General features: G+C 34.5%; 1 long non-coding RNA gene across 2 annotated transcripts; it reads left to right on the top strand.

Annotated features, from left to right (window-relative positions):
- The first annotated feature begins 4,014 nt into the window (after window positions 1-4,014).
- LOC140853328 (uncharacterized) lies at window positions 4,015-11,254 on the top strand. 2 transcript variants are annotated; one of them, XR_012136333.1, is made up of 3 exons: window positions 4,015-4,154; window positions 4,313-4,515; window positions 11,196-11,254. It is a non-coding gene; the product is annotated as an uncharacterized lncRNA (long non-coding RNA). The 2 variants fall into 2 exon arrangements; XR_012136334.1 differs by lacking the exon at window positions 11,196-11,254 and adding an exon at window positions 9,504-9,772.
- The last annotated feature ends 1,179 nt before the right edge of the window (window positions 11,255-12,433 follow it).

Genomic DNA, 12,433 nt, shown 5'->3' with positions numbered 1-12,433 from the left:
AAAATTATCTGAATATATAAAATTTCTAGTAGTATAAATTGAATCCAACATTTCACTATCAAACAACCATATCTGCTTTTGCATAACATTTTCTTTGGGAAAAATTGTCCTCGTTGCATTATGAGGTCTTTTGGTGGAAGCACTATCTGATAAAAGACTTTGTCTCTCTATTTGTCCTTGGTTTTCCAATAGAGTTAAATTTTTAATCCATAAGGATAAAGGAAAACAACTTTAAAGACCATGTATTAGTTCCTTATATTAGAAGGATAATCAAGTTTTAGTTTTAGAAAGTGATAATGAATAAATATGCAAATATGTATATGTTTGTGAGAGAGAAATAGAGCTTGTGGCAGAGGTAGGTGTAAGTGTGGTCGCAAGTGTGGGTGCAGAAAATTGATATTATAGTAACTTTCGGAGTAAGAAAGTACTTCGAAGGCAGAAGTAGGTTTAATACGAAGGAATTCTATTGTCGTTCTACCTTGGGTCGATGATACTTGCTACTGAAGTTAAACATATACACCAAAATATGTCTTTACTTATCTTTTGAATAAATGTTGTTCATTTAATCCTAATTTATAGTCTATAAATTATAAGAGCTGCTCGTGCCATTGACTTAATCAATTATATACTCCAAATGCAATATCTATGACTTCTTAATCTATTACTCAATTATAAATTTTAATAGACGCATTGAGCCATATGAACTTGATATTGATGGTTCAAAATTTCTTAAAGCAACCATTATGTTCACTAGAAATTGAAAGGGATCTTTTTGTGGGTAGGGTACTTGTTTTTGCTGGAATTTTGGATGAATTGCATAGTTTTACTGGATCATATGGTTTTGCAAATTAATTTAAATTCACAAGTTTCTAATGTTTAAGTTAAAAGTTGCATTTGAGGCTTAATATTAGGGATGGAAATGGGCCGAGCTGGTCGGACTATACCCTATCCAAGCTCGGCCCAAATATTTTTGTTGGGCTTTATGCTGAGCTTAAACCTGATTTTTTTTTTTTTTGAAAAGTTCAAGCTTCATGCTGAGCTTATTAACAATCTTCAATGTTTAAGAGACTTGACTTTGGTGATGCCATTACTGGCATATTTATTTTAAAAAAGAAAGTATAATCAGCATGGTAATTAGTTTGGGCATCATGTAGGAGTACACTAGTGGGAGCATGTTTAAGACTTGAGTGTTTTTTGGAACCCTTGTTGACCTAAAATTTGACTAGTTAAGTCACCATTTTTAACCTGAGTTTACAAAATATCATCGAGTCCTTATAATCAAAAGCTTAGCATCTAAATATCAAATGGATAGTCCAACCAAAATGTCATTGTTCCAACCTCAAGGAGCTGTTCCCAAGTTGTATTATTAAGATGACAAAATATTTTGACGACAACATTGGTGACTGAATATCTCAAACAATAACTTAATAGAGCTGTAACGTTCCATATTGTTCGCTATTCATGATTTTCTTCCGATTGCAAGCACGAGAAAGCCATCTTGCTCACACGTCTCCACTTTTGGGTCCATTCTTTTAGATAAAAGATTTATTTGAGAATCTATATTTTTCTGAATAATATATTTTTAGACAATATTTAGATAGAAAAATATTTTCTATGTTCTTTTACACATGAAAGTAACTTCAAATTTGTTACCAATGTTCTTTTACATTACTATTTTTCTGGATAAGTTAAAATTTATCCATATTTTTCATGATATCCCTTATGCTTTTTAGATTTGACTAAGTTAAGCATTGAATGATAGAAACATTGAAAATGAGGATGTGTATTTTAGGTACAGCATTAAATACTACTTTACTGATTGATGAAAAATGATTTAGCCACCTTCTGAATGGGTAAAATTTCATTTTATGGATAAATATTACCGTGGTAAAGTAACTTATCCATCTTGAAAAATGAGAACATAGATAAGTTGGTCAATAAAAAATTATTAATTTTTTATAATATTTATCTATAAAAGAATAGGCCCTTTAAGTACAAACTAATTTTCTGGATCCAAAGCTCTCCTAAGTCACAATGCATCCTTCACCTTTTATTATTCTTCTACTATATAATAGTGGGCTCCAACGAGGAAATCGGTGGGGATGTGTGGCTCTTTCCCAAACTATGACTTCTTTTGGGATTTACAATGACTATTATGCACAGGTATCAGTTGTAAAACAGTTGTCCACATGCTTCTTTTGTCATCAGTACTTTAGTATGACATATGCGTGGGTTTCTCATTCTCTCCCATATGCTGTTACTTCTGATACTTCTGTGGAATTTGGACTCCTTATTAGTTTGTAAAGGAGTCTGACATTGTACGATCGGTATTGTGAACATTTTAACAAGTTTCTGCCCATGGTGCCCGAAGCCCCATTGCAGTTACTACCTATTGCCAAGTGATGCATGTGCTGATGGCTCTACATGGTTGCTTATTCTATTAATATGCTAGGGCCTTTATCTCCCATATGATAGCCTTCAATTATTTATGTCTGATGAAAATTTTGCTATCCATTCTGTTTTCTGGTATAGCTTTATTACATGTGTCTTAAGTCCTATATCTGGCTGCATTCAGGGACCCTGTTGATACTATATTATCCATTTGATGAGATATTGTCAGTATTTTTGCTGAAAATCAGCTTTTAATCTTGGTGCTCTACACAGATCTTTTATACTAGGATCTTCTGTGATTAATTTTCATGCTGCTAATTGCCACACTTTTACTGTATGGATCCTAAAACTTATTTATAGCTGCTTTCAGGATCTTACTGGTATTATGTTATCCTTGATGATGGGTGTGCTCATTACTTTCTAATGGGATTGGGAAGCCATATCTACTTTGGTTGGTAGGAAGTTTTGGTGTACAGAGCTTCTTTAGTTCTCTGATTATCTCCCTGTTTGACATAATTTTATATTTTTTATTTACTCTTTATCCAGGGATGCTTTGTGGTTTTCTTCAATTTTTTATATTTTAATCCTCTTTGCTGTTTTTGTATAGCTAGCAGGTATTTTTGTAATTAATTGATCTATATTTTGAAATAATATAGGTGTCTTATCGGTAGTATTTGACAATCATTTTGGTATTTTTTAAACAAAAATATTAATTTTTTAAAATATTTATTTATTTTTTGTTTTATTTTTGTATTTGGTTGAAAATTTAGTCCCCATCTTTTGATAAATGAAATTATTTTTTATTATTTTTTTTAAATAAATTATTTCATGATGAAATTAAAATAACTTAAATCAGATGAAAGGGAATAGATGTTTAATGTACTTTTGACCCAAATTGTAAAATCCCCGGATCCTATTGCCATTCGTGTTTTGGGAAATAAGATGGATAAGGATGAATAAGATGGAATAAATCCTTATTTCACCTTATTCCCAGCAACCAAACGCTACCGAACTTAAAAAAAAAAAAAAAAAAAACAACGCATCCAGGGCCGCACCCGCGATAAAGGCTCTCAGGAACCCTAAGCTCTCCGTCCCCTCTCTCGATCTCCATCTCTCAGCCTCCTTCCATGGCCTCCTCCGCCCATCCTCTCCCCCCACGGACAGGGCTTCTCCGGAACCACCGGAGAAAAAGCAGAAATTGATGAGTGAAGGATCAGACGAGGAAAACCGGAAGTCGGTGAGCGACGGATCGGGGGAAGAAAGGACGGACTCCACTGGTTGTGACATGGCCGAGGAATATTATTGCAATAACTATGTACGTGATCTAAATCCTTTCACCCTAATCTCCTAGTCTAATCTTAATCTAAAGCGATCCGATGCTTCTCCAAACCCTAACCCTAGCGTTTCCCTTTATCTTATCCCGAGTATGCTTCTCCTTCTGCTCCATATTAATTTTACCAAGCATATGAAGATCCATGCATCCTCTCCGTCAATCCGTCCTTCGCTAATGTTTCTCCTCAATATTTATGATTTTTCTTTTTTCTTTTTCCTTTTCCTGTTCCCTCAATCATGTACGTGCATATATTATTCTACAGCTCTTGACTGTGATGGGGAACCGGAAGAGGATTCGGATGGTGATTTTTGGTATGTCCGCTTGTAGCATATTTACGGGGCAAGTTCGACTTGGAAGGACCAGAGCACAGGACTGGAGGAAATGTGCCGATTTCTCAAAGTTGGCCCTAAAGAAGTACAATAACGATTATGTTTTTTCATTTTAAATCTATCACTTTATTTCCTTTAATCCACTTCTCTATACATATCGTGATGTACCATCATGCTAAAGCTGAAAGCTCAAAAGATGAAAGAAATTTTCTCCTTTTTCTTGAAATTTCGCTTTCCATATGGAAAAAATTTCTTGTAGGGAACAAATTATGAGCTTGTGGAGGTGGTCAAGGTAAACATGCGGATTGTTTCTGGTGTGATATTTTATATAACCTTTACAGCCAAGGATGCTGATGCTACTGATGGTGTTCCTGAGGTCTTTCAAGCATGTGGTGAACTTGATAAATAATGGTGTGGAGGTCTGTCTTTGTAGGCTTAAGCCTACAAACTAGTGAATTAGAGGTGAATTTTTTAACTTTGTATCACCTTGATTTGCTTTTATTTTTTTGATGTGCATTCTATTGGAAGTTCTTCACTTTTTAAAGCCGATTAAGACTAGTTTTAAGTTCCTTCCCCCCTTTCCTGGGTGCAAAAAATGAGAAAAAGAAGGGAGAAGAAAGAATCAACTCTTAGATTTATCCATGCTTCTCATGTTATGCCTGAGTAGAAAATCGCTTCATGATACTGTTCTGTGGTTTATGTCATCCAATATTTTAAGTATATAAACAGCGATGGGAGCTGCCAGCCTGTTTTGGATTCCTGTGTTATATTTAGTCTACTTATGATAATAAATTATAGGAGAGGCTTTATAGAGATCATGAGACTTCTAGATTACAGGTTACAATAGTTTTGACTAGCTAGAAATTTTTTTCGCCGGGGGGGGGTTGGTTTGGGCCGCTGTGTTTTCTGTTTTCTGGTAAATGGTACATTAATTAATCACGTGTGCACCTATTTTTTTTTCTTTTCTTTTTTAAACCTCTGCTCCCTATTTTTCTGGTGTTGGATGTATTTTTCTTGCAAGGTAGGACATCTTCATGTTGGTGTTGGAATGGTGGTAGTGTTTGATAATGTGGTTGATGTATGGGACATTAGGTTTGGTCAAGATGAAGTTTGCAGCTTTCAAGGAAGGCTTAACATTTTTAAAATACTAAAATCAGCGTGTATTCATTTACCTTTAGGAATTGTCGTTAAATATTCTAATTAGTTGGATTCTATGTTATGCCTATTTCCAAAATGAGATACTGTTGGATGTAATTGTATTTTATGTAACATTTATTTCTGTGTTGTTTCTTCAGCGATCATTTAAGTATGTATTTTCATTTTTTATTTTTTTTCTTTTGCTCTCACGTATTCGATACATGTAAAATTGCATTTTAAATGGTCTTTATGGTAGTTGATTACTGACCTATAAATTTATTGTGTATTATTGTCTTTCACTAAATGCAGCAAAAAGTTTTGATGAAAAAAATAGTGACAAGACCCTCTAGAAATGATGCTTTGGATGTAAGTACTCTCAAAAAGATATCTGAATATGCAGAATTTCTAGTAGTATAAATTGAATCTGAACATTTCAGTGATCAAACAGCCATATCTCATTTTGCATCACATTTTATTTCGAAAAAATTGTCCTCATTGCATTTATGAGGGTCTTTTTGGTGGTAGCACTACTTGACAAAAGATTTGTCTCTCTCTTTATTCTTGGCTTCCCAATAGAGCTAAACTTTTAATCCATAAGGATAAAGGGAAACAACTTTTAAAGACCAAGTATTAGCTCCTTAAAATTGGAAGGATTATCAAGTTTTAGTTTTGGAAAGTGATAATAGTAATAAAAATGCAAATATGTATATGTTTTGAGAGAGAGAGAGAGATTAGGGTTTGTGGCAGAGTTACATGGTGTAGTTGCAAGTGCGGGTGGAGGGAAGTGGGTATTTTATTAACTCCTAGAGTAAGGAAGTACTTCAAAGGTGAGAGTAGGTTCAATATTATAGGAATTCCGTTGTCAATGTGCTACCCTAAATCAATGATTCTTGCTACTAAAGCTAAACTTGTTCACCAAACATGTCTTATCTTTTGATTAAATGTTGTTCCTTCTAGTCTTGATTTGTAGTCTATAAAATTATAAGAGTTGCCTGTGCAATTGACTTAATCAATTAGATACGCCAAATGCAATTTCTATGACTTCTTAATCTATTACTAAATTAATAAATTTTAACAGACATGCAAATCCATATGAACTTGATATTGATGTTTAAAAATTTCTTAAAGCAACTATTTATGCTCACTAGGAATTGGAAGGAATCTTTTTGTGGTAGGTACTTGTTTTGCCAGAGTTTTGGATGAATTGCGCAGTTTGGGCTAGATCACATGGTTTTGTGAATTAATTTCAAACTTCTCAATTTCTAATATCTAAGTTAAAAACTTGTATTGAGGCTTATTATTAGGAATGGAAATGCGCTGAGCTGGTCTGGATGATACCCTACCACCAGCCTGGCCCAAAATTTTTTTGGGCTTTGTGCGGGGCCTAAGGTCGAATTTTTTTTTTGAAAAGTTCAGGTCAATCTCGACCTAAGCCCGATTGGGCCAATCTCGTATATCTTCTACAACCACCATCTTTGCCATCGACCATTGGAAGTCCGCCATAGGTCTCCGACTCTTCACCATTAAGAAGCTCTTCTTTAGCTTCCCCTCCGCCACCTTGTTGCCCCTCATGACACTAGTCTTTGCAGCATTGCTGTTGCTAGCTACCGCCACCTCCGGTGGAATTGTTCTAAGTGGTTGCGGGGGAGGAAGGAGGGAATACTTGATGGTGCAGATGGAGTTGCCTCCAAACTCAAAGTGCTTGTTGGCCATGGTGGGGTTGTTGATGAAGATGAGGTGGGTGGGGTCATTCGAGAGCTCCTTCGGGGATGCAGTGAGGCGGTCAGAGTCTATGTAGGAGCCATGGCAAGGGCAGGGGTGTTAGGACTCGTTTGGTTAGCGGGAATGGAGGGGGAAAGAGGCACTTCCTGGGAAGTAAAGAAAGTGCCTCTTGTTTGGTTGGAGTTTTAAGAGGAGAGAGTGGAAAAGTACTTCTCATGGTAAGTTACTTCCCACATTTCATGAGAAATGAAAATCCGTGGAGAAGGTGGGTTTTGGCACTTCCCGTGACATGAAAAATGATAGTATTTTTTCTTCCTAAAATATCCTTTTCAGATCCATAATTAAAATTTAGTAAAATATCAATAGATGGTTAGGATGAAATACTGAATAGTAATATAATCTTATATTAATATTATCTTAATATTCATATAAATATAATATTAATATTTATTATTTTAATATTATTTAATATTACATTAATATAATATTTTTATTAATATTAATATAATATTTATACTAATATAATATCATATTTATATCTATATTAATAAATTTATTTTATTAAAATATTCATATTATGTTAATATAATATTAATATATTAGTATTATATTAATACAATAAATTATTATGGTCTATTGTTATATATAATATATTAATATTATATTATATTAATATAAATATAATATTAATATTTATATAAAGTTATAAGTAAAAATTATGATTTCATATCTACTAAGGGTATAATAGGTATTTACACAATTTTTTCAGGAAAATAGGTGTTTATCCAAACATAAGCTACTTTATAATAAGTCATTTTTCCATGGTCAACCAAACATACCAAAATCCTATTCCCAGGAAGTTACTTCCCAGAAAATTACTTCTTGGGAAGAAAAGTGTTTCCCGCGAATAAAATGAGTCCTTAGAGAATCAGTTGGTGCAGGCAAATAAGTGGTAGGATTGAGTCGAATGGGGGGCTTGGGTAGGAGCCAGGGGGTGAAGGGTTGTCATTGGCTGTGTTCTTTGGTTTATTTTTGTTAATTTTTGTGGGCTTAGTTCGGGCTCATGCTCATGCCAGGTTGAAGAACTATCCGAGCCTGGCCGAAAAATATGGGTTCAAATTTGAAGTCTAAATCCGACTTGAAACTTCTTTGGTGTAGCTCATAGTCCGGCTCATAGTCAGGCCGGTCCAATGGGCCTTAGTCGGCCTGAGCCTACTTCCAGCCCTACTTAATAAAGCATGCTGACTATGTCATGTATATCTGATATTGAGAGAATTTGAATGGGAGTACAAAAAGGATCGAGTTTTATGAAAATGCCAAGCAAGCATAGTTCTCTCCATATACTGTTATTCTTTTCTTCTTTCTTTCAGTTACAATTTTCAAGTGGTACTCTATCATAATCTCTTTAATTGTGTGCATACATTGATTCCAAACTTGATAAAGAGGTCTCCAGTGTGAGATTAGATATGTTGATGTATATTCCCCTTTCCATAATTTATTAACTTGTTAGAAGTATCATAGTGCTTTGAGTTCCATGTACAAATTTGTGCTTACTAACTATGCGTGCATTGAAAGATGTCTGCAGCTTTAGATTTTCAGTTGTGTGTGTGTGTGTGTGTGAGAGAGAGAGAGAGAGAGAGAGAGCTATTTTGAATTTTTTCTTTTTTCTTGAGAAAAACAAACTAGTGATTGAGTGTTATTAGCATGCTACATCTATCTGTGAAATATGGTTAATTAGGTGAAAACATGTCCTGTGCCTCAGGAATAAGGACTTAGAATTTACTAATGAAAAGGCAGTGAAATAGAATAACAGTGAATAAAATGCTAGTGCTACCAACAACTTCAGTTTCCTTTTGGCTTAGAAATTCTACTTAAAAATTTCATCGCTATTCATCAGAAGCTTTTGTTCAGTGTAACAGATTGATAATAAAGGTCATTCTGTTTCCATCTCGTAGTTGCCCTTATTAAGTGTTTGTTAGCATTATTCCTCAACAACAACATCAACTCCACTTAACAAACTTGTTGAACACGATTTAATAAGAGAAGGATTTGACTCCACGGGAACATATGAGGGCACTGGTACTATATGTATATGGGAATTCAGCATCAACACATCAAACTAAAGATCTGGTCCATAGCACCAACCGAACTGGCTAATATTATCCCATATATGATATCACTTGCTTTATGCTTACTTAAGAGAGCACAAAACTATTCATTCTTTAATGGAAATAGACAAAAATCCAGCTTGTTGACTGGAAACTTGCTTTTATATTATTTTTGATTTTCAGAGTAAATTCTTTCTGCAGTTTAATGAGCATGACACTCTGAAAATAGCAATATTATTTTGCTTTTGGAAAAGCACATGCTTCAAGCACAACCCCACTCTCCCTTGCATCTTGGTGACTTTTATATTTATGAAACCATTAATCTATATCTTGACCAGACCTGGTAGGAAATTCCATTTGCATCTCCAGCATAAGAACTTTTCTTGGCAGATCTCTTTTAAGAAGTAGCCTTCCATGATGCTCCATTTCAAATATCGAACTGTGTTTGATACATGCTTTCTATACGTTTTTTTTGATGCACAGTTTTTTTTACTTAAGAAAGCATATGTGCGCTTTGGTTTACTGATCCCAGAAATCTTATTCTTGCTTTGGATGCATGGAGGCTTCCATCTTCAATTTCTAGCCATGAGATGTGCTCCGATATAGAAGTTGATTTGTTTGAGTTAAACCCAGATTATTTCTTAGTAATTCTTATATATAATGGTTTACAGTACCAGTTTCGATATTTGTACCACTACTTTGCTGCTATAGTGTTGATATATGTTAATTCATGGTACCAATGCTCATTACATCCCCAATATACTATTGGTTTGCTATCTGGTTTCTGCGGTATAGAACACTTGTTACAGGGTGATATTGTCTAGTAGGGCGAACCATGGGGTCAAACATGTGAAGGCACTGGTTGAATCTAAAGACTATATTTTTTGGCTTTGTATCAGGCATAAGGATAATGTGGTGTTACTTCTTAACTAACCAATTTAATGGTTTTATCTATTGTGAAAAATGTGAACTTAGATTAGGTGAAAAGGCCTTGAATTATAATGGATTCTACAATGTCAGTGGTAAAATACCTTCACTCGTCTGTAGGTGTCCTACTACAATGGTCAATTCTTAAAGTCAAAATCTTGGAATAGATTGTTATGCTATAATCACTAATCTTTTTCTTTTTCTGATTGTAAGGGAGGCGAGAAGTCACCAGATATACAACCACCATCCACTACAATTTGTCACATTAATTGATGAACAACATGACTGTTTTCTGTCACTTATATTTGGTTTTTCCTTTAGCTTATTATTTTTATGTTTATCAGATGTAGATCGTTCCTTATATTTTGATCATGATATAATGTTAATCTGGAACCTTTGGATCGTGTACCATTGTTAAAAGCATGATGATAATGCCTGAAACAAATGAAATAATTCTTGTCTCTGTTTTTGTAACAGGACAATTTGATTTACTTTTAATTTACCTAATCATTTTGGGTCAAAGTTGAACATCTTTTCTTTCTTTTGAATGAGTGTAATTATTCCTTTGAAGATTGGTTTTACTCCTACAAGCTGAAACTTATGTTCTAGTTTGTGATTATCTCTGTTCATATGATGTTTTGATATCTCACTGGATCGCAGAATTTCAGAAATTTGTGGAGATCATGCCATTTAATTATATATATATATATAATTCACTTGTATCAGGCTGTATTAGTTTCTTAAGTCGAGTGAAGTATGACTACAACATATATCAGTATTCTTTTTGTACAATCTGACTTCCAATTTATTTTAGTTATTTTTCTCAGTTTTCATTGTGGTAGCTGTCAACATTTTCCTTACTCGTATTCTTGATTTTTGATACACACGCAGGCACACACACACAACACACATGTACGCATACATGTACATACATACATGTATGTATGTATGTGTGTGTACATGTATGCGTAGTATCTATCTATCTATCTTATGTATATGTATGTATATACATATGTGTGTGTATTTATATTATATAATCATCAAGCTCGCAAGTGTTCTTTTTTTTTTTTTTTATTCCCACCAGCAAATGCACTTGTTTATTGGTTATTTAACCGTGCTATGGTCGTTTCCAAATGGTCTGTTCTTGCGAATTAACACCTGATGTGCCCTTAATCAGTGAATTCAGCTGCTTTAGGACATATTGCTTTGCTCATATTATTTTCTTCTCATAATTGTTTTAACCTGCAGCGTATTGGTTCGGGAACCATTAGAAGATCATTTTTGTGAACGCAATTGCCAGCTGCTGACGCGATACGTCTGGGGTCTTCTGTCGCATATTTTAATATATGTTAAACTCAACTCCATCCTTCGGAGTGAATCCTCAAGTTAGTTTTAATATCAAATGTATAATATTGCTTCTGAGCTGAACTGGCCATGTCAGCAGTGAAGCTAATTGGTTCGGGATAGATTCAGCTACAACATTTCAATTAAGGAAATGACCAGCAGGGAAATTGGAAGGCCCTCAATTTTCCTTCTTTTGTCAACGAGCACCTTCAGTTAATCACTCGATTGTTTAAATGATGATGGTTGACAAGGCCTCGCTAATTGAAGTCTTTTTTGTTGCCGGTTTTTCTCACGCCTGTTCTCACCTACAATGAACGAGTTCTTTGACCAACTGGCTCGTTCTGCTGCAAACTAAAGATGTATTGGAGAAGCATGTGCTGGTATTGGAAATTCTGTTATTTAAATTGATGTACGCGTGTCATGGATGGAATATAGACCTTCAACTGCCGTAGAATCTCAATAGAGGAAAGCTCTCACTAAACATTTGCTTATAAAAACATTTGTTATTAGATAAAGTTGATCCAACTAGATGATATACCCTTGGTCCTCTGCTTCCTTCATCGATTAGCATGAAGCATGGATCATCATCTGCTATGTGAATATGGCTTATTAGCAATAGATAGGAATTAATGATGGGTTACAAGACCAAGAGCCTCTTTTTATGAGCCACAGTTTCTATCCTGAGATATTGTATCAAACGGCCAATGCCACAGTAGCGGATCGGCCACCCCACTTGAACTCTGCTTTGCTGCTGCCAGAGGGTGTGGGGATGGAACAAGTAACCATCATGCCCAGGTAGCAGACTTTTTTCTTTATATTTGCGTTCCATCAAGCAGGATTTCATTTGAATGGTCAAGGGATTGATATTAGCAACTAGGCCTCGAGACTCTGAACTAGTTTACATGGAGATTTTTTTTTTATGCACAAGTAGTTTTTTATTGAAATAACTATTAAAATTAAGATTTTTTTTTTTTACATAAGGTTTCATGGGTGATTGGTGATGATGTTGTATAAATTATTATTTATTTGAGTAAATGGTTTTTTTCATAAACTATCTGCCATTCTTTTTGTATTTTTATGACCGATATTTCTTTATATATATATAGAGAGAGAGAGAAAGGGAGAGAGAGAGACTGGACTTT

Source organism: Elaeis guineensis, chromosome 13, assembly GCF_000442705.2.
Source record: "Elaeis guineensis isolate ETL-2024a chromosome 13, EG11, whole genome shotgun sequence".
NCBI lineage: Eukaryota > Viridiplantae > Streptophyta > Magnoliopsida > Arecales > Arecaceae > Elaeis > Elaeis guineensis.
Note: the sequence above shows the minus strand (reverse complement) of the source record. Positions and strands in the feature narration are given on the sequence as shown.